Here is a 23,678-nt window from a genome sequence, read left to right as displayed (position 1 = left end):
TTAAATGCACCCATTCCAGTCCATTTTAGTTCGCTGATTCCTAGAATGTCGGCATTCACTCTTGCCATCTCCTGTTTGACCACTTCCAATTTGCCTTGATTCAAGGACCTAACATTCCAGGTTCCTATGCAATATTGCTCTTTACAGCACCGGATCTTGCTTCTATCACCAGTCACATCCACAACTGGGTATTGGTTTTGCTTTGGCTCCATCTCTTCATTCTTTCTGGAGTTATTTCTCCACTGATCTCCAGTAGCATATTGGGCACCTACCGACCTTGGGAGTTCCTCTTTCAGTATCCTATCATTTTGCCTTTTCATACTGTTCATGGGGTTCTCAAGGAAAGGATACTGAAGTGGTTTGCCATTCCCTTCTCCAGTGGACCACTCTCTGTCAGACCTCTCCACCATGACCCGCCCATCTTGGGTGGCCCCACATGGCATGGCTTAGTTTCATTGAGACAGACAGGGCTGTGGTCCGTGTGATCAGATTGGCTAGTTTTCTGTGATTATGGTTTCAGTGTGTCTGCCCTCTGATGCCCTCCTGCAACACCTACCGTTTTACTTGGGTTTCTCTTACCTTGGACATGGGGTATCGCTTCAAAAAAGCAAAATGGCTGTCTTAGGAGGCCTTACAAATAGCTGTGAAAAGGAGAGAAGCAAAAAGCAAAGGAGAAAAGGAAAGATATAAACATCTGAATGCAGAGTTCCAAAGAATAGCAAGGAGAGATAAGAAAGCCATCCTCAGTGATCAGTGCAAAGAAATAGAGGAAAACAACAGAATAGGAAAAACAAGAGATCTCTTCAAGAGAATTAGAGATGCCAAGGGAACATTTCATGCAAAGATGGGCTCGATAAAGGACAGAAATGGTATGGACCTAAGAGAAGCAGAAGATATTAAGAAGAGGTGGCAAGAATACACAGAACTGTACAAAAAAGATGTTCACAATCCAGATAATCACGATGGTGTGATCACTCACCTAGAGCCAGACATCCTGGAATGTGAAGTCAAGTGGGCCTTAGAAAGCATCACTATGAACAAAGCTAGTGGAGGTGATGGAATTCCAGTGGAGCTATTTCAAATCCTGAAAGATGATGCTGTGAAAGTGCTGCACTCAATATGCTAGAAAATTTGGAAAACTCAGCAGTGGCCACAGGACTGGAAAAGGTCAGTTTTCATTCCAATCCCAAAGAAAGGCAATGTCAAAGAATGTTCAAACTACTGCACAATTGCACTCATCTCATACGCTAGCAAAGTAAAGCTCAAAATTCTCCAAACCAGGCTTCAGCAATACGTGAACTGTGAACTTCCAGCTGTTCAAGCTGGTTTTAGAAGAGGCAGAGGAACCAGAGATCAAATTGCCAACATCCAATGGATCATCGAAAAAGCAAGAGAGTTCCAGAAAAACATCTATTTCTGCTTTATTGACTATGCCAAAGCCTTTGACTGTGTGGATCACAATAAACTGTGGAAAATTCTGAAAGAGATGGGAATACCAGACCACCTGACCTGCCTCTTGAGAAACCTGTATGCAGGTCAGGAAGCAACAGTTAGAACTGGACGTGGAACAACAGACTAGTTCCAAATAGGAAAAGGAGTACAGCAAGGCTGTACATTGTCACCCTGCTTATTTAACTTATATGCAGAGTACATTATGAGGAACGCTGGGCTGGAAGAAGCACAGGCTGGAATCAAGATTCCCAGGAAAAATATCAAAAACCTCAGATAGGCAGATGACACCACCCTCATGGCAGAAAGAGAAATATCAATAACCTCAGATATGCAGATGACACTACCCTTATGGCAGAAAGTGAAGAGGAACTAAAAAACCTCTTGATGAAAGTGAAAGAGGAGAGTGAAAAGGTTGGCTTGAAGCTCAACATTCAGAAAACAAAGATTATGGCATCTGGTCCCATCACTTCATGGGAAATAGATGGAAAAACAGTGGAAACAGTGTCAGACTTTATTTTTTTGGGCTCCAAAATCACTGCAGACGCTGATTGCAGCCATGAAATTAAAAGACGCTTACTCCTTGGAAGGAAAGTTATGACCAACCTTGATAGTATATTAAAAAGCAGAGACATTACTTTGCCAACCAAGGTCCGTCTAGTCAAGGCTATGGTTTTTCCTGTGGTCATGTATGGCTGTGAGAGTTGGACTGTGAAGAAAGCTGATCGCCAAAGAACTGATGCTTTTGAACTGTGGTGCTGGAGAAGACTCTTGAGAGTCCCTTGGACTGCAAGGAGATCCAACCAGTCCATTCTAAAGGAGATCAGTCCTGGGTGTTCATTGGAGGGACTGATGCTAAAGCTGAAACTGCAATGCTTTGGCCACCTCATGAGACAAGTTGACTCACTGGAAAAGACTCTGATGCTGGGAAAGGTTGGGGGCGGGAGGAGAAGGGGATGACAGAGAATGAGATGGCTGGATGGCATCACTGACTCAATGCATATGAGTTTGGGTGAACTCAGGGAGTTGGTGATGGCCAGGGAGGCCTAGCGTGCTGTGATTCACGGGGTTGCAAAGAGTCGGACACGACTGAGCAACTAAACTGAACTGAACTGAATATCCCATGTAGAAGTAGAAGAAGTGAAAGTCGCTCAGTCATGTCCAACTGTTTGAGATGCCCTGGACTATACAGTCCATGGAATTCTCCAGGCTAGAACACTGGAATGGGTAGCCTTTCCCTTCTCCAGGGTATCTTCCCAACCCAGGGATCGAACCCAAGTCTCCCGCATTGCAGGCGGCTTCTTTACCAGCTGAGCCACAAGGGAATATTCCATTATATGTGTGTGTGTGTGTGTGTGTGTGTGTGTGTGTGTCAGATTTTCTTCATCCATTGACCTGTTGATGGACACAGGTTGCTTCTATATGTTGGATATTGTAAGTAATGCTACTATGATCACTGGGGTGTGTGTTATCTTTTAGAATTAGTGTTTTCATTTTCTCAATCTATACCCAGGAGTAGAACAGCTGCATCATATGGTACTTAGTTAGTTTGTTTGGTTTTTTTTTTTGAGGAAACTCTATACTGTTTTTCATAGTGGCCAAACTGTGGGTGCCTTTTAATTTCTATTTCTTGACTAACTGCTCTGGCTAGGACCTCCAAAGCAATAGTAAATAGAAGTGGCAAAAGTGGACATCCTGTTTTGTTCTTTGTCTTGTTTTCTGGACTTGTTATCCAGTTTTTCAGTATTAGGTAGAGTATTACCAAGTTGTGAGCTTTTTGGAAGATGTTCTATCAGGTTGAGGATGGCTGTCTATCTTTACAAATAAAGCTTTAATATTATATAGTCAGGCCATTCATTTATGTGCTGTCTATGGGTGTTTTGTACTGTGACAGAGTTGAGTAGTTATGACAGAGGCCGTATGGCCTGCAAGCCTAAAATATTTACCATCTGGACCTTTAAGAAAAAATAATCTGACATCTGTTTCAAACTGCTAAATTTGGGGACAGTTTGCTATGAAACAGTATATAACTAAAAGAAAAAAATCCTCCCCATTTTTGACTGGGACCTTGGAGAATTGTAGCACTGACTAAGGGGGACCCATAAATGAATAAACCCTCCCACAGACTCCCACAGACTCTTTAAGTTATCAGAGAGGCTCAAAATCAAAAGCCCTGAAATTGGGTTGCATGCATGCTAAGTTGCTTCAGTCATGTCTGACTCTTTGCTACTCTATGGATCATAGCCCACCAGGCTCCTCTGTCTGTGGGATTCTCCAGGAAAGAATACTGGAGTGGGTAGCCATGCCATTCCTGAAGGGAATCTTCCTGAGCTAGGGATCAAACCTGTGTCTCTTACGTCTCCTGCATTGGCAGGCAGGTTCTTTACCACTAGCACCTGGGAAGCCAAAATTGGGTTGAGGATCCTAACTTGCTAGTGTTTCCCCAAGATGGGGAAACAAATGGAAATCCTTCCTTTTTCCTTTTATAAATCATTGTATTTATTTAGATGCACTGCAACTTAGTTGAGGTATGCATGCAGGGTCTTTAGTTGTGGCATGTAGAATCTTTTAGTTGGGACATGTGGGCTCTAGTTTCCTGACTGGGGATCGAACTGTCCCTTGTACTAGGACCTCAGAGTCACAGCCACTGGACCACCAGGGAAGTCCCTAGAAATCCTTTCTGGAGGAAGATATCATTGCTGCCTCAAATGATTTTTTAAATACAATGTCCAAAACATAACCAGATACATGAGGAGATAAAACAGCATGAAGAAGAATCCATAGGAAAAACTGACAATGAAAGTGGACCCGGGAGGATTCTAGACTGTGCCATGCCACCCACCACGGGCACAGACCCTGAAACTACTATACTTACTATGTTTAAGGAGAGAAAAGCCAAACCTGAGAATTAAGTAGGGCACTAAGAGAAAGTGACATAGCAGATCTGAAAAAGAACCAGATAGAAAGTCTAGAATTAAAAAAAAAAAAAGAAATAGAATAACCAAATTTGAGATCCCAATGGAGGAGAATTTTTTTAAAAGCTGAAGAAAGAATTAGTGAATTGAAAAGAGAAGAAAAATTTTAGAATACAGCATTTAAGGACAAAAGACAGAAAAAACAGAAGAAAGGGATGTAGTCAGAAGGTATAATATATATTTCAACTAGGAGCCCAGAAGGAAAGAGGAAAACGTACAGAAACAGTATTTGAACATATAATGCCTGAGAGTTTTTCAAAATTGATGAAAAATTATATAAAAAGTGATATCCATGAAATGACAGGTACTCATCCCATGATATTGTGACTCAGAATCCTTCCTTTACAAATCTGCCTTTGAGAGGATTCCGAAACCAACATGGAAGTGGCACTGAGGCGAATGGAATAGTGCCCAGGAGGGCTGAGTTCAAGTGCAAACTCTGCCACCTCCTAGCTATGCCACCTGGAGAAAGTTGCCACACTTCAGTTTCTCAACTGACAGGACCAGTAACACAAGCCTTCTCCACATTATCATTGTGAGAATGAGCGACACAGTGTATGTGAACAAACCAAGTGAATTCCAAATGTTTTTCTTGTCTTGGCTGCACTCTGAAGCTTCTGGGATCTTAGTTCTCTGATTAGGGAATGAACCCACACCCTGAGCAGTGAAATTGTGGAGTTCTAACCACTGGACCACCAGGGAGTTCCTTGTGCCAAGTGCTTTAAGTAAGATATGGCTTGAGCCGTAGCAAAGCACTGCCAGGGGCATTGACAGGGACAGGTGGGACCGACAGTTTGTCCAACTGCAAAATAAAAATGTGGGCCCCTTGTTAAAAACTTATTAAGAATTTCAAGACAGCAACAGCAAAGCGTTAATCGGCGCACGGGTCACAGGCCGGTGAGGCCCGCTGGGGTGACAGGTTTTGCAAACTGCTCTGTGCCTGAGGAGAGGGCTGCTCACCCCACACCCGGGTGTTTGTAGCTGGGGCCCATATTATCTTCGAATTCTGAAGGGCAGCAAAGCTCAGGGAAATTGCAAAGCACACGTGTTTCCAAGTGCTGAGGAGGGCAAGTGCAGTGACCGGAGTGGTTTTCTGAGAGAGGGTGGGGCCAGCCCGGCTGCCATCGGAACTGACTGTTCCCCCACAGACTCTGGCCTAGGAAAAAAAAAAAAAAAAGAAAGCCTGCAGCTGTATCTACAGGGCCTGCTGTTGTTTGCTGCGGTGTGTTACAACACAGCCTGGCAGCCTCCGGCGTCTTTCTCTCTTCCTCCGCCTGGTCCCAGGCCGTGTGACATGGCCACACGGCACAGCAGAGTTGACCACATGGTTCCTGCTGTTCCCTCAGTTACTGGGCTCTTCCAGGTTTGCATTCTTCTTGCTCATGCTCTCCCCTTCTCTTCCCACCGTCCCCTCCCCCCACCCCCAGAGTTTCTTTTCTTCCTCTCTCACCACATCCATCAGTCTGGCAAACACCATCTCTTGATACTCTTTTACGATTCAGATCTAGCGTCACCTTCAATGAGGCCTTCCTGACTCCCTCCCCCAGGAAGAGCTGATTGCCCTGCTCCTGGGAGTCCTCCCCTGGTCTATGCATAGCCACTCCCTATGCAGCTTTCTTGTCACAATCTCTGAAACATGAGGCCCATGGACATGCAACGTGGATGGCACTGTTTCTCAGGTCTGGGACAATGTCCTCTCACCTCAGTATACCGTGCATGTAGCACAGTGCTTAATTCCAGGCTGTTAAAAAGCATGCAAGTGTATGCCAAGTCACTTCAGTTGTATCTGACTCTTTGCGACCCTGTGGACTGTGGCCTGCCAGCCTCCTCTATCCATGGGGATTCTCCAGGCAAGAATACTGAAATGGGTTGCCATACCCTCCTCCAGGGGATCTTCCCAACCCAGCGACTGAACCTGTGATTCTTGAAGTTCAGGTCTTGGCAGGTGGGTTCTTTACCACTAGCACGCCACCTGAGAAGCCCCATTAAAATCACAGTAGATGCTTAAATGATTGGTGTTAGTATGCAGAATTAATGCACAAATAAACTGTTTCAGTGACACTCCTTGGTATCTGGTAAAAAGGTAAGCTTCTAGGCACTGAAGCAGGGCCTTTGCCCTCATTGAGGAGGTTTCAGTGTCAGCTCTAGTGGTTGTTTCTGCAGGTGGCACCTCTTGAAAGCAGGGATGGTTATTTGTAGAAGAAGCTCTTCATAAATACCTAAATGACCCTAGGTGATATAGTGTTGAGACCAGATGTGGAGTTAGGAGACCTTTAGGTTTCCATGTAATTATTAAGCTCCGCAGCTGTGGTACTTCAGGTTTCTGTTTCCTCAAAAATGACCGTGGGAAAGCCTAGTTTTAATAGTCCCTGAGTGTCCAGAGGCAAGTGCTACGTGCTATGGTTCTCCAGATGGGATTTTTCCGCCCAGTTCCAAATGGACGATACCAGTTCCCCTGGTATTGTTCCCCTGGACTAACCTGGCTTGCTTACCTGACTCCCCTGGTATTGTTTCCCGGGGCTAACCTGGCTTGCTTACCTGAGGCAAACAAGCCTGACCTGCCCCTCTCCATCCCCGGATCAGGTCAGGTGGGCGGACAGAAGGGCAGAACTGTCAGAGAGAGGTCCCAATGTGAAGTCCACTAGCTTGCTTGGGCATTAGTTTCCTCGGAGATAACGGATGGAGTGAGGGGGCGTCGGTCAGTTTCCTCCCTCTCTTCCCTGCAGCCCCTACAAAAGGACAAGGACCAGACACGTGGGCTGGCTTGGGGGAGGCGGAGGTTACACCGAGGCGGAGGTGCAAATGGACGGGGGCGGGGCCTTATTTGCATGGACGGCGTTCGGCCGCCAATCAGGACGGGAGGAGCGACAGCCCGCGCGTCTTTTGGGGGCGGACTGACAGCCCCGGGGCCCTATGGGAGGTGGGTCCTGCGGCCCGCGGAGGCGGGACTGCGCCGGGCGCTGCCCGGGGGGACTCGAGCCGCTTCACGGGCGCTGCCAGTCTCCGGCGGCGGCGTCCGGCGCGCGGGCGGCCTGCTGGACGGGCTGAGGGGCCGGCGGCTCGCGGCTGAGGCAGAGAGGCAGAGCGGGCGAGCCGCCACGGCGACAGGTACCGGCGCCATGGCCACGGGGGGATGAGGCGGGGTGGCCGCCCGGCCCCGGGAGCCGCGTTCCCTCCTCCGCGGTCCTGCCGCCACCGCGCCGCCTCCTCACGCGGCACCCCAGCCCGGGAACCGCGCGGCGGGGCCGGCGGGCCCGGGACGCCTCGGAGCGGGCGCGCTGGAGGCACCCAGGCTCCCCCGCGGGAATCCTCTGCGTCCCGCCGGGCGAGCGGGGCCGGGGCTCCCTTCCCCTCCGGGAGGCGCGGAGCCGGGCGCCCGCGGGAGCGGCTCCCCGCCCCTGCCGCGCTCTCCCTCGGGGAGGCGAGGCCGGTCGCGCCCCGCTTGTTCTCACTCGGCTTTTTCTTTTCTTTTTTTGGTTTCCCGCCCTGGGTAACAGGTCCGGGCTCCGGCTCCCGTCTCGGCGGCCCCCGACTCGCCCGAGAGCCAGGCGGCCCGTGAGCCGCCGCCGCCGCGAGCGGGAGAGAAACTTCGGTCTCCCGGGCCCGGGCGGCGGGAGAAGTGGGCCCGCGGTGGGCCGTGCGCCGGGACGCATCGCGCGCGCGATGCAGCCTCGCTCACCTGGCCGGCCGCGGAGGGAGGGATAACGGAGCGTCCCGCCGCAGCCGCGGTCCCCCGCTTTCGGTCTGAGCTCCCTGCGCGGTGGGTGTGGATATGCGCGTTCGCCGCCTTTCACCTGCCGCCCCGGGAAGGGGACCAGTGACTGGGAACACGGCCTCCCCGCCCTCGACTGCCGGTAGAGGGGACCGGGGCAGCGCCGTTCCAACAGGTGATTATCCCAAGTGCCAGGTGAGAGCCACTGAAAAGTTGTTTCAGGGTTCGGTAATTCAGTTCACTCCGGGGGCTTTGTAACGCCTTCTCCCATAATGAATTTTTTTTAAAGGTGTGCTGACCGCAGTATAGGAGTAAAAAACCAGTATTGATTGGGGTGCGGGGTGGGTGGGGAAGGTGGGGAGTGTTGCCTGCGTGTAGATTGCCTTCTTTCCATTGACTTGGCCGGGAGGAACATCTTAGTTTAAAAATGGGTTTCTGCAGTGGTGGTGAAAGCATGCATAGTAAGGTACAAGTTGTAAATGGAGAATGCAGAGCTCGAGATATCCTTCGCTGTGGTTCAGGACAGAGTGTACAACGTTTGGCCGCCATTCAGTAAATTCTGCATGAAGCAGTTTGAGCTCGTGGTTTTGGATTTACTTTACAAGAGTGGAATAAGGCTTAGCTTTGAATGGAAGCTTTCTTTGCCTCTCTGAGGGCACACAGGAGTGTTTATTTTCATTGTCTTCTCATTTTGTTAGGTTGTAGACAAGGGAAAAGTTAAGGCATATTTTGGTTCAGTATTTTTAATAGTCTATGGGAATTCTCCTTCATCCGTTTCCCCCCCCCCGCCCCGCACAAAAGTATTTATTTTAAAATTCGAGGGTAGAGTTGAAAAACTTCTTATTCTTGTGGGAAGTTTTTATTTTATACTTTCACTTATTTTCTGTTTCTCTCTTTCCCAGCTGACCTCACTTAAAATCTACAGTTATGGCCCTGACCAATTTAGGGCATCTATAGAAAAAAAAGTTTTAAAATAATATATAATTATTTTAAAATATATTATGAAGGCTTAGATAACTCAGACTTTTCTTCTTCTGTGTCTTTTTTTAAATGTCTGTGCTGGATATGATTTGAATAAGATGTAAGGAACTTCTTTAGGACAGTTACACTTGATTTAATTGTGTTACTTTATTAGTGCTTCATTGAATGGTAATTTTAGTCACATGTTAATTAGTAACACCTTTGAAAGGTGCACTCTAACCAATAGGCTAGTTGTGACTGTTCGGGATTTTTTTTTTTTAGTCAGAGATGGTTTTTATAAATTTTTAAAAAATTTCTCTGAAACAACAGGCTTATCTGTTGTGAGTTCTTTGTCTTTCAAACTTGAACATTTTATAATATTGGATTAGGCAACTAGTGAAGTCTTCAATTTTCTGTTTATTCTTGCATTGGAAAAAACATATTTCGGTTGTTTTGTTTCCTAAAGTCTTCTTAGCTTAGAACAATCAGTCTAGAGAAGGAAGAACATCCTCTTTTTATAGCTGTAGAAGAAATTATTACTGTTGAAAGCTGAGTTGACTTTTCGATGCTTGGCGAAGGTTGAGCAGTGACTTGTGCAGAGTGGGTTTTATTCTAGGTAGTTCTGAGGAATCTTATGAGACTAGGGTTATGAGTGATGTATAGAATTGTTGTTTAAACTGTGTAGGAGTGTATTAGTCTAACTACTGTGTATAATTAGAAGCTTTATAGTTTTTATCTTGTGATGATGCTTAAATGTACCACATACCATAAATTAAAGCTATATTTCATAGTTTTATTTACAAAAGCATGTTTTGGGAACTTTGACTGTAAGAGTGCCTTTTAATTAAAATACTGTTTTCAAATTCAATTTTTACATGTTTTCATCACTGATTTTTGTCCACTTTCAACTTGTGGTAGACTGTATCGTAAAATGGTCAACCACATTATAGTTTCAAAATTAAATATAAGTTGAATTCTTACGTCTACATAATAAATGTTGGGAGTATTTTTAAGTCACTTACTCTGAGGTGTAGCTCCTTTTGAATTTTGGGGTGGGCAAATATTTTTGATTAAACAAAGCTACAGAAAAACAGGGACACGTGAAACAAGCTACGTTTGAGGCTAAATCACATGAAACTGTTAGATAGTAATACTTGTTTATTTAACAGTAAAATGCGTGCTGTATCTGTTATTAAGAATATTTTCTGTAGGCCTTTAATATAATTTTTCACGATTCCTAACAAAGAATCTATATTGTACAGATTTTGGCACACTGAATTCTGTACTTATTTTATGCTGAACAGTTAAATATCTTATACTTTTTATAATTCTGAAACTATTTGAACTTTCTAACCTAGCTGATAAGTAATCAGATTTTGTTTTTCATTATTTTACATTCTGAACTTTCTTTACAGTGCATTTTTAACTTCTGACATTATGCCAGGAAAGTTAAAAGCTTAAGGAAAATTAAATTTACAGTCATTCGAGACTAGATGGAAGTTGGTAGGTAAATCATATAACTATTGATTTAAAAACAGTAGCCACTTAAGTGGTTTGTTTGTTTTTTTTTTTTTTTGCAAAAAGATGCTTATTTATTGGGTAAAAGATAGTTCTGCCGCATGAAACAGGTTAAAGTCATTTATAGCAGGACCTTGTGGACGTAACTGACAAGTTCCTAAGGATATTTCAGTAGTATTTGAAACACTAAAATTCAAGCACTCAAATTATTTATACCTCATTTTTGTCATGATGAGACTTGACCTGCATTCAACTGAAACTCAAAACATGTAAGGCTATAATCCTTAAATGGGGCAAGTTGGTTTTACTCTTATTTTAGTGTTCTAGTATTTTGGAAAGCAGCTAGTTAATAAGAGTGAAGGACCACCAGAGGGAGTATGGGGTCTACACATTTGATTTAACCTATTTTCTACTCTTGGTCTGGAAGAGGAGAAACATTTTAAAAAATAGGAATAAAATTTTAGCTCTCTAAAACAGGCAGAAAGATATTGAAAGTTGGGAATTGTAGCTCTTTGGAACTGCTGTCATTTTTGTAACACTTGGTCAAGTTTGTTTCTTTCTTTTTAGAAAAAGGTACAGTTACTAGAAAAATAAAAATCACGTATTTTCAGAGTGAAATAATGGGTTTTTAAATAAACAGTACCACATCTGTGAAAGTTAGGGAACATCCAAATGCTCAGAATGTTTTTTAAGATTAAAAATACAGTCCATTTGAGTTGTATGGACTTGAAATTGCTCATTTTTTGGAAGGAGAAATAAAAGATGGAGAAAGATCAAAGACTAGAAGAGGGTTTTTTTCCCTTTTGTAGTTTGCAAACCTTTGCTAAAGCAGGCAATGGTAAATTTTTGGAACCATTTGTAATGTTCAGTTTCTGGTCTGCAAGTTTGTGTGTGATGTTAAATGAAGAACCACTCCTAGTCCCCTGAAAATGATCATCTGATTATCAAAAACAGGGTTGGGGATTTTCAAATTGATCTCATAAAAAATCAGATTTGTGTGTATGTTTCTCAATGTTCCTGTCTCTGGAAATTAAAGATCCTTCTAGCTGCTGAAAATTACACATGGAATTTGAAGGTCAGAATGTCTCTGTCACAGACGGTGCTGCAGTAAGTTGCTTTTTGGAATGGAGGTCTTTTCTGAATAAGGATGAAATGGTCTTTACTCATGTTAAATATTAGCCAATGGAATTATTTCCATGTTTAACTTTTTTAAGAAGCAAGACAATAAAATAAAATCTTGTAACCTTAACATATTTTGGATTTTACCGCCTAGCATAAAAAAAATTACTTCATGATGGATGGTCATATTTAATGTTCTGAAATTCTAGTTTGGAAAGGGGATTTGTTGTGAGAAGATGGTATTTCATTGATGTGAAATAGAGTAACTTACATGGAGAGAAATTTGTTTCTCTTTTGAATTATACTAGGTTAAAATATACTTATTAGGAGGAATTGAAATGTCATCTAAATTTATTTTCATTGTGAACTTTATAAGTTCGTTTAATATATCTTTGGGGTTATTCTTAGGTAGACCTCTCAGAGTCCATTTGTGTACACACACATGTATACACACACACAGGTAGGTAGATAAATATCTGTAGTATATGTATTTGCATTATATATGTAACTGTATATGTTTATTATATATATACATATAAATCATCTGTAGGACTTCACAGGCTTATTTATATGTGAATTCTTTTTTTTCAAGTGAAATCTTGCTTCATCAAGAGGAACAAAGTACATGTCCACACAGAAACTGATAAAAATGCTCATAGAATCTTTCTTCACAATAATAATAAACTAATGACTCGTACAATGACATAGAAGAATCTCAGGAATATTATTCAGAGCAAGAGAAATCAAACACAAGTATGTATTGTTAGGTGCCATTTATAAAAAAATATAAGAACAGACAAAACTTAGGTACGGTGATAGAAATCAGGAAAGCCGTTTCTGGGTAAAGGCTGTGGATAACTGGAAAGGGACAAAGGGGAACACTTTCTGTAAAGAAACTCTTCAGTTTTCAAAAAATTAATTAATTTGACTTTGCTGGGTCTTTGTTGGCGGCATGTGGGATCTAGTTTCCTGACCAGGGATCTAACCCTGGCCCTCTGCAGTGGGAGTGTGGAGTCTTAGCCACTGGACCACCAGGGAAGTCCCAGAAGGGAACTTTTGAGGGTGATAGAAATATTCTATAGCTTGGTTTGGGATTCGAGTGATGAAATTCAAGTATACGTTCTCAGGGTAATTTTAAATTTTCATATATTTTTGACTTACAGAACAGTTTGAAGACCAGTACACAGAACGTCCAGATTGATCAGTTGGTGGTGTATATATACATTTGTTCAAATTTACCAAACCGAATACTTAAGATCTCTGCATTTTATGGTATGTAACTTTTACTTTCATAAGGAAAAAAGCTATAAATATTTGTTGAAGATGAGAATGACTTTGTTATCTGAAAAAAGTGAAATACCTCAATTTGAAATATGAAAGCAGTGCTTTAATAATATAGAAAAAGAGGATTACTGACATGTCTTCTGTCTCTACGTATATGTATCTGTGCTGCTTCTCTCTGAAGTCTCATGACAACATATTTCTATTAGAAGAAACAGGATCCTGAAAACGATTCAAGGCACAATTGCCAGCAAGGAAACTGGTTTATTTTGTTATGCTGTGTAATTGCTACCTAGTGGTAGCGTCTTGGGAATTAAAGGTAGTGATAATTCCTGTTAAGAGAGTTGCACATCTTCAGTGTGCTAGGTTTTTCTCAAACATGTACAATGTTTACTGTCCTAGAATTCACCAAAGAAGAGGGAAACAAATTTGGTTGTCATTTTTGGGTGGTATTTATAATAGCGAGGAAAGAGTGGTGCTTACAAACCATAGAAACTAATCTTGATCATAGGTAAGTGGTAAATCTAAATGGTGAATTTGGTGCTCTCTATTAGTTTTAGTGCTCCCATAGAGTGATTTGATTTGAGTTAAACCTATTTAAGTCATATCTTAAAATATGTCAGTTGTTAAGACATTCAGTGTTTTTTTCTTAACTTACTATTTTATGTAAGCTTAAATATGTGTTCTTTACAGTTTAGGATTGGGCATTATTTATGGATATTTACTTTTCATCCTTTTTTTTTTTTTCATCTACATAAGAAATTTGTTTATTTGGTATTTGCTAGAGTGGAAGATGATTTGAAGTAACAGGAGAACTAACCAACAGGCTTAACAAATGAATCATTGATGACTGGGGATAAACACTTATGTTGCCTTTACTAACCAAAACTGTACGTATATATTGTCTGTAAATTTTTTCTTTAACAAATGTAAGTTCTTTGACGAGAAAAATGACAAACGTCGATCTCCCCCAACGTGGGTAATAGGATTGACTTTCTTCATTTAGTGAACACGCTCATGTTCCTCTGAAATGGCTGGGCCTTTTCTCCCTTTTATAGACACTAAATTTCACTGGTCTGTTGAGCATGAATAAAACATTATTGGCAAAGTTCTAAGAATTTTGTTTTGAGTTGTCAAGCCTTAACTGCAGATAGAACTTTGAAAATACTTATAGGTAGCTTTTCTTTTAGATTTTTTATTATGAAAGTTTCAAACATACACAGAACTGGAGACACTAGTATAATGAACATCTGTATACCTATTCTCCAGGTTTATTAATTATCAACAGTTCAGTTAATGTGCTTTTAAAACTGTTACATTCTCACAAATATTTTAAAGCAGTAGTATTAGTATACCAGATTTTTTTTTCCCCGAAAATTTTGTTGTACATAGAGAAACCTGAAAAGTGGTGTGTTTTAGGTCAGAGACTTAGCTTTGGACAATCAGTAATTCTGAAACCATTCTTATTCTTAGTTCCTTTCTGTCAGTTCATAGCCTGGAAAAGAAAGATAAATTTTTTAGCTTTTTCTTTATAGTAAACTAGTCCAAATACACTGTAGAATAAAATACTATTCATCTGAAAAGTTAGATTTTCTTAAAAATGCAGTGTCTGAGGAATGTTGTTGTTTAAATGTTTTGCTATTATTTTCTCTTTCTCTAAAAACTAAGTCATTGCTGTGCTTTTTTAGGCTCCAAATCTGTATCTTCTTGAGGCCTTCCAAAACTGAGGCCCAAATTTTCACCTGTGTCTTGAAACTAAATATGTTTAAATACCATCTCTGTAGCAGCTGCACACCAGCACCCCTCCCTCCGCCCCCAGTCAAAACACTTTCTTAAGACTTTCCTCTTTAGCTGTTCGAGACACTGTTATTCTTACTGGTAATTTTTTTTTTCTTACTTTTCCTTTACTTAAGCTCAGTGAGTCACTAAAATCACTTTGTTTCTAAATTTAGGCTTTTTTGTCCTTTTCATTTCCACTCTAATTTGGGTAACATGTTAGCAGGAAGTTATCCTTAATCTATAATGAACTTGATATATATCAAAATTAAGATATTACTAAAGTAAAATAGGGCATTTTCTTCCCTTTCAGGAAAGGCTTCAGTCTTATAAGCAAACACATGATTTTTAAGGCCTAGGAAATCATTATATTTGAACCAAGGTGACATAGATGATTTCCAAACCACTCAACCTGGTGAATGATGGCTGGCAGGGATATAGGCAGCAGACTTTCTTAGATCACAGAAATGGCCCAACTGAGTTCCTTCTAGTCCAGAATATTGGCAGGTGCTTTGCAGTGGGGGAGATACTAAGTGTATATAACACTTGTGCTTCTTTGGTAAAAATAAGAGATCTGTTGGTTTACCTGAAAACCCTTCTCCTATTCCTTGTGGCAAATTTCCTGTCCAAGAGAGGTCTCCTCAAAAAGCCATTATGCCAAAAGTGACTTTATACTCTTATTTCATTGCTTTCCCTTCTCTTTACAGGCTCCTAGAGTTGAGGTTTGTCAGAGAGATAGGAACCTGAGGTTAGTTGAGAGGATATAAAATAAAAATGGGAAAGTAAGTGATGTCTGTTGCACTTCACATGAGCAGTAGCCAGCCTCCAGTGATCTTGGGCCTGAATCCTTTCCAAATGGATTGTAGCTTATCAATGTGGCTTGCCTTTGGTCAGCTTATGGAGATCTTTCTTCTTTCTGCTCTTCTGGGAATTGTTTGAATTTCCTCCTGGTGGAAATCAAGACGCAATTTTACATTACTGACTCGGTGATAAGAGAATAAAATTTGATACTGTTTTAGGTAATCCAGTATATCTGATTATTTTCTTCTGTGGGAAGTAGGAATAATACAGGGATTCTGAGATGCTTATGCAGAAATTAATGGTTATTAAGAGTGGAAAATGGAGGAGAAAATTACACCATTTATAGGAAGGCTAGTATGGTGGGGATAGGCCTTTGATGAGGAATATTGCTACATGATCTTGGGCAAGTTACAGTTAGGATTAGTGGGATCCTTCTCTATAGTACAGAAACTAGAGATGAGTGCTAGGGTACAGGGAGTGGGGAAACCTAAAGGGAAGAAGGAATGGGATGGAAGAGTTTTCAAGGATTATTTTGGTTTAAAATATAAGTTAAAATCTTCCTGAAGTTTTGGGGATGGCAGCTCTGCCTGTGGTATCAGAATTTGGTCCTGAGGTCCTCTTGCACTGTGAGCAGCTGTGCCTCTTGATCCTGAATGCTTGGTGTTCAGAATAGTGCTGCAGAGTAGGTGAGAGTTGAGTTGTTAGGACTGATTTTGTCTTCAGGGTATATTGTGGTTGGGTGGAGATTAAGAGTCTGGTTAGACCCTTAAGGTAAGACTCGCCACTGCTTTGTGATATGGGACAAGATACATAGCTTCTCTCTGAGCCTCAGTTTCCTCATCTATAATATTGGGAGGTACCTGCAGTATTAATACCTACCTAAGGGTTGTGAGGTTTAAATGAGACAATACATACAAAGTACTTAGCCCAGAACTTGGCATATGTCTTCAGTAAATATTAAATACAATTATCGTTTCATTAATAAGCAATTTTGTGTTTGGATAATAAGTTCTGTTAGGTTCTAAGTAGTGTTGTTATGGAATAAATAAGATCCTGTCCTTAGACAAGATAAAACATGTACACAAAAGATAAGTAACAACCCAAGTCCTGTGGTAAGTGACATATGAGTGGTGTACTTAAGAACTCGTGAGACAGGAGTAATTGCTAAGCAGATGAGAATTTCAGGAAGGTGACAGAACTCCACCTGAGCTTTGTAGGACTAGTTAGCAGGTTAAGGGGATAGGCTCCTTGGAGCCAGACTGCCTGTATTAGAATCCTGACTCTGCTTCTGTGTAATCTTAGCAAGTTACTTGACCTCCTTCCTAGGATTGTTGAGAGAATTAAATGAGTTAATACATGCCAAGTGCTTAGAACAGTGCCTCAGACATGGTTAGAAGACCCAGCACAACCCAAAAAAATCAGAAACAAGCCACGTAGTTAGAGCATGATAAATTGTTGCTATAAATTGAGAGAAGGGAGAATGCATTTTAGGTAGAACACTGAATGATAATGAAGGAGAGGTATCGTAGGTTTGTTTGAAATGATGAAGCCAAATGAATTCAAGGGAATAACCTGTGGAAAATAGTGGGGGATTGTGTTGGGGCAGAATTATGAGTGATCAAGCCAGGGAGTATGACATCTTCTCCATATATTTTGGGGGAACTTGGGAAGATATTTTGGGTTATTTGTAAGCATTCTTGTGTGTTATAAATAACATTTCCAAGTCTGTGTCTCTTGCATTTCTCACTGTCTTTCCTGATTTCAGTATAACTGAAACTGCTGTTCATACTAATTTTGACAATGAAGTTCATGATCATCTACTTTGAACCATTATGGCTCTTTAATCTCTCCATTTCTTTTTGTAAACATGTATTTTGGCTAACTCGCCCTATTTCTCTCCTTATTCTATTTGTTCCTTTTCTTATTGCTTATTTCTTTTCTTCGAAGTTTAGTGGGTTTCTGCTGTTTTCTTCTCTGTCCTAAAAATCCCAGTAGAGATCCTAAATCACCAAAGTCACAAAGTAAAAAGGGATAGGGCAAAATGGTGAGGAAGGTGGGGAAATATTCTCTAGTCCAGCAGTCTTATTTTACAGATGAGGACATTGAGGTCCAGAGGAAGTTACGTGAAGATCCACAGCTAATAATTAGCAGCCTGTATTTTTCCGAGCTAAACAAGGGCTGTTTTGTGGTTTTTTTTTTTAACTGTTACCCTAGTATGATTCTTAACAATCTGGGTGGGAGTTAGAGTAGTATCACTAATAATATTTCTACTAACAACTATCAGACCCCAAGATAAGAATAATTTTACTGCTAGGAATAGTGTGATGATAATTCACTCTATTCTTAATGGGAAGCCCATGATTACACTTCTTAGATTAGCATTACTGTTCTTAATGTTTAAAACCAAAGTCTGCTTTAGAAAGAAAAGGATTTCTTTTATTTCTAAAGTTTTGAATTATAAATAGTATTATTAATAACATTCTCAAAAAAAAGTTGGACATTTTGTTCCTATCATGGTGGAACACAGGTTCTTTTATAGAGTGATTGATGGGCCCGCAAGGTTAGCATGAAATGTTAGGAACTGTTGTACTTTCACCTCACAGCCCCCGAACCTATACTTCTGCTCAGACAGTTGTCTCTAAGCTTCCATTTTCTTCAGTCTCTTATATTTTACCATGTGCCACATGTAAAGGTGAGAAACTTAGTTAAGCACTGTTAAGCACTGTACTCTTCTAGATCGTTTTCCTACCTAGATAGAATCTGACAGACTATATTTTATAAAGCCCTAATCTGTATATATAGTGTCTGGATACTCTAGTTGTTCAATAAATGCTTCCTTCACTTTTTACAGCGCATGTAATTTTTTCTCAGTAATGTCAGTTCCTAATCTCCAAATCACTGTCACACCACTTTTCTGCTCTTGCAATGTCTTGTTTTAACTTTGGCAAGATGCTTTTCTTGTGTTGTCACTTTAAGCATAATTTTATCGTAAAATTATTTCACAGCTGGTAATATTTTCATATTCTGTATTCCTCCCCAAGATGAAAGAAAGAATAAGTGTCATGGGTTACATAAAGATGCCCCAGACTTCTCTACTCATCCTGCCATATTCCTTAAAAAAAAAAAAGCTTCTAACCAGATTCATTTTCCCTGAAATACTTATTTTTCTTTATCATTTTGAAACACTGTGAAGCTGAATTGTGTAGTACACAAAGAAGAATTTTTTCTGTGTGCTCAGTGCTTTGTATCACATCCCTTAGTTGTATTGTCTGTGGTTTAGTTTCTTTTTCCTGTCTTCATTTTTCTGAGAAGGACTTTTTTCTCTTATGATTTGCAACTTGTTTTATATAGATGATTATTCTTTATAGCAAATTATAACTTCTATTTATGCTAATAGGAAAGAGAAATACTTCAAAATTAAATTTTAGATTTTTTTGATAGCTATGTGTGTGAGTTTCTCTTAGCCTCTTCAAATTATAGGAGCTCGTTTTCTGTTTTTAAATTTTTTTCTTGTAAACTATTTTATTGTTTTAAAGAAATTTGTTAAATTATATTTTGAGTGGTTTCTAGCCTTTGCTTCTAAATTTATATAGTAGTAGTACTATATAAATTATATTGTGTATAATTATAATATGTGCACTGTGTATAATACTATATTATGTATGTAACATATAGCATAAATTAGTATATGTTAATATAATTTAGCTTTGGGTGTAAGCCTTCCAATTCTCGTATGAGAGAGAAAGGAACCGTTGGTTTTTGTAACCTTTATATAAATTATTTGGCTGTCTTGCTTATTCCGTTTATTATTTTCCATTTTTTATTTGTTACTTCTATAAGTGGAGAGCTTTAATATTATACATTCTTATAGACTGTAGTCTTTGTTACAAAATGAATTTATTTCTTTTTTCATTTTTAATATGACTATTTAGACTTTTTGTTCAATTCATGGTAAATTTTTGTTTAGTTTTTGGTTAGATTTGTCAGTTTGGGTTGTAGCAATATGAAACAATCTTCATATTGTTTTTGTTCATTTTATTAATATCTCCTTTAATAAACTGTTTGGTATTACCATGTGCTGAATACTTTCGTGTTTGTGTGTCTATAGCTGCTAAACAAGTGTGACTGAGTTTTCTTCTTTAGGATTCCTAAGATTTTTATACCTGTTGTCTATTTTGCATCTAAAATGCTGATTACAGTAAACAAAATTTTAGTACAGTTTATGTGAGTTAATTTTTTATGACAGTTATCTAGCTTTGCCAGACCAATTTTGTTAAAAAATTGAAAACATTTAAAAATTAATAATTCTCCTAATCTAGTGTCCCTAATTTAGTGATTTGTTTTGATGCCTGTGTCATTTTATCAGTCTTTTGAGAACTCACCAATGACTTTTTAAAAAATAAATCATGAAATGTGTGAAACAACTTTAAAATGGGAAAGTAAAGATACATTTTAGGACCTACATTTCTTGTAAATTGGATTAACAGGTGAGATAAAGATATGTCTTTTAAATTAAGATTTTCTGTATTCATTGAAAAGATTTGATATCTTGTAATTAAAAGGCAAGCACTATTAAAAACCAGAATTCAAGTATAAAATACTTGAGAAATAATGAGCAGGATGAGAGTGAAAAGAAATCTTTAAACCATTAATCTGAGGCAAGATATTTTCTGTATTTAAATATTGAATTTAGCTCTGAGCCTCCTGGCAAGCAAGAGAAAAAAGGGAACGGGATGGGTTTCATTGTTATTGTCTAATAAAGAAAGCTTATCAGTTTTCAATGAGAGAGAAACCTTTTCTGAGTTCTAAGTTTAAAAAGAGGTTATGTGAATTCTTAATAAGGAATATATTTATATTTCCATTTTTATGCCTTAACTAATTGCTGCTGTTGCTGTGTTGGCTGCCATATACCATGCATATGCACTGTGGTTATATTTGGTCATATTAAGTTTACATCCACTGTTGTCAAAAGTGGAAATTCCATGGCTAGGGTGTGTTTATATATTGCCTCTAGAATTGTAGCCATTGATGAACAGGAAACTGAAAGCTAAAGGTTCAGGAAATGTATTTAAACTTTGTGGAAAGAATGTATAGGATACTTTACTGAAATCCATGGCCGTTTGAAGACTAAAAAATTATGTGTGCATTTAGTTAGAGAATAATATTATGGATTCTTACAATGCTGTCAGATGCTTAAATATGATAATAAATACAGTATGCACATTGTGTGCCAGGAAAATTGTGCAATGCTAGAAAAAAATGCAATGTATTATTATATGTGTTCAGCTATACTCTCAAGAAATAAAACAGCTGGCACAGCAGTCGAATTCTTCAAGGATGTCTTATTTTCGGAGAATTACAGAGTGTTCGTTTTAGTTTTAGTTCAGGGAAGGAGAGGTCCCTGTTTTACAAGATAGTCCATTTCACTCTTAGGAAATTCTAATGGTTAAGTTTTATTTTCTCATATTGGGTTGAAGTTTGTTCCCTTGTAATTTATTAATGTACTCTATAGTTTTCTTCGTTTTGAAAAGAAAATGGTTAACTGATAAAAATATTTAAAAAAATTTTTAAATTATTTAAAAAAAATAATTGTTTATTATACATTTCAAGTGTTTGGGTTTTGTTTGTTTGTTTTAGGTATTGTGGCATTTTAGGTGCCTCAGGAAATACTAAAGGTTGGGGTCTTTATTTTTGAAGTGGTGTAGAAGATTTCTGTCACAGGACATGTGATTAACGTATATGCTGGGTAACCTGTTTTCTTACGGTTTCTATACTTAGCTGTTTTAACAGGATGTGATCTATATGGTTTCAACATTCTTATTGTTTGAAACAGCATGAAGTTTTAGTAGCTTCTTAGAAATGGGAATTTTCTAATACTGTGTTGTTTTTTGTTGTTGTTGTTCTATTTCAGCAAAAGAGGTCAGTTATGTTTCTTTCACTCCAGTTTTGTGATTTGAAGTTACAGTCACTCAAAATATTCAGGGACCACATTAAATGAGAATTCTATTTATTACAAATTTCTTCTAGGAAATTTAGCTGTATTATATGTCAGCAAATATTATTTTAATAGCCTCGTTAAAATTAGCCTTTTTCAGAATTAATTGGATTTGGATCTGTCATGTTTTTGCCTCTGAACCATTGGGATGGCCAGGGGTCTATAAAGAGCTGACTGGAGGGACTAGGGATGGGCCTAGGGCCCACCCCCAGGGGTGAGGAGCAGTGATTCCCTAGTGGAAAGTCCCAGAATGCTGTTTGCAGTAGAGGGTGGAATGGGCTCTAGGCTGACAACACAAAGAATACCGACCAGGCCAGACCATGCGGGGCCAGGTATAATGAGTTAGGGGGGTGGACTTTAGGCAGTAGCTGATCTATTTTTGCAACAAAGGGTTCTTTTCAAGAATAGCTCTTACTTTCTTCTTATTGTATAGTACATGTTTATTGTAGAAGAATTTAGTGAGTATATATAAATCCATACAGAAAAGAAAAAGTTCATATAATATTTCTTCCCTTTTGAATTTTCTTAGCTAATTTCCCTTAAATTTCATTTACCATCTAAGTTACTTCTTAAAATTTATTTGAAATGGTGCTTGTTGAATTGTTCTTTCACACAGTGTGTCTCTGATAACTTTTTCAGTTAATTATGAAGGAGATAGTTAATAACCTTTAAAGCCCTTGTTTTTGTTTGATGCAATTATTCTATTAATTTGTATCTATTTTATGAGAAACTGTAGGCACAGGAGGCACAGTGAGAACACAAACCTGAAAGTCAGTGGTTCTTACAAGGCAAACAGGAAAAATGGAGCAGGGACGCGGTCCTTCTTGTTCACTATAATGTCAGTATCATCAGGTACAGTGCCTGACATGTAGTTAGTGTTCCATAAATAATTGTTGAATGAATGGATGAGTTTCTCATTAAGCACTTTGAGTAGCTCATATTTCCTGCACTGTAGATAATCAAGTTCAATTACATTCATCCAAAGTTAAAGAGTCTTTGCTGTGCTCAGTCCTGTTTTAAAAATGAAAGTTAAGATGATTTTTTAAAAAAGATAATGTATGTGTGCACACACACACTAACACCATACAAAAAATAAAACTCCCTTGTTTCTTTCTCTGAATCTCATTCTCCAGAATTTGCTACTGTTGATGACTGGTATTTTTTTCCTAGATATTTTCTTGCATTTACAAATATATGTCCATTTTCTTTATACAAATAAAATAGTAGTTTACATTGTTGTATAACTTGCTTTTTCCCTTCTTAAACGTCTTTCCATATCAACTCATATGTAACAGCTCCATTTTTAAAGAATTTTTTTAAGATTATTTATTTATTTGACTGCAGTGGGTGTTAGTTGTGGCATCTTTAGTTGCAGCATGCAAGCTCCCAGGTGCAGCATGTGGGATCCAGTTCCCTGACCAAAGATTGGATCCAGGCCCCCTACACAGGGAGTGCAGAGTCCTAGCCACTGGACCACCAGGGAAGTCCTTGTAACGGCTTCTTTATTTTTAGCTGCTGCATAATATTCCACTGTGGAGATACACAATAATAGTCAGGGAACTTTCAGTAGTGTGCCCACCTTTTTTTTTTTTTTAACCATTTCAACAATATTGTGTTTAATAACCTTCCACATATAATTTTGCTTTCTTCTGTGAGACTATCTACAGGGTATTTCCTGGAAGTGCTGTTGGAGGGCTAAAGGATATTTGCACTTGTACTTTTTATCAGTTCAGTCGCTCATTATGTCCAACTCTTTGCAACCCCATGGACTTGAGCATGCCAGGCTTCCCTGTCCATCACAAACTCCCAGAACTTGATCAAACTCATGTCCATTGAGTCAGTGATGCCATCCAACCATCTTATTCTCAGTCGTCCCTTTCTCCTCCTGCCTTCATTCTTTCCCAGCATCAGGGTCTTTTCCAGTGAGTCAGTTCTTCGCATCAGTGCCAAAGTATTGGAGTTTCAGCTTCAGCATCAGTCCTTCCAACGAATATTCAGGACTGGTTTCCTTTAGAATTGACTGGTTGGATCTTGCAGTCCAAGAGACTCTGGAAGAGTCTTTGCCAACACCACAGTTTAAAAACATCAGTTC

The 23,678-nt window shown here is 39.6% G+C and overlaps 1 protein-coding gene across 13 annotated transcripts in view; it reads left to right on the top strand.

Moving 5' to 3' along the window:
• Window positions 1-7,379: 7,379 nt before the first annotated feature.
• Window positions 7,380-23,678, top strand: part of FKBP5 (FKBP prolyl isomerase 5) — a 115,173-nt gene continuing 98,874 nt past the window's right edge. For 6 of the 13 annotated variants that reach the window (XM_055407237.2, XM_055407238.2, XM_055407226.2 and 3 more), the window contains exons 1-2: window positions 7,380-7,532; window positions 12,897-13,005. The gene's annotated coding sequence lies outside the window, so the exon portion shown is untranslated. Of the gene's footprint in view, window positions 7,533-7,921; window positions 8,332-12,325; window positions 12,487-12,896; window positions 13,006-13,799; window positions 13,905-23,678 lie in introns of all 13 variants that reach the window. The other 7 variants (XM_055407228.2, XM_055407231.2, XM_055407236.2 and 4 more) reach the window with 4 other exon arrangements.

Source organism: Moschus berezovskii, chromosome 23 (genome assembly GCF_049115385.1).
Source record: "Moschus berezovskii isolate FMDL1 chromosome 23, NW_MosBer_1.0, whole genome shotgun sequence".
In the NCBI taxonomy this organism is placed as follows: Eukaryota; Metazoa; Chordata; class Mammalia; order Artiodactyla; family Moschidae; genus Moschus; species Moschus berezovskii.
This window is presented reverse-complemented; position numbering and strand designations above follow the sequence as displayed.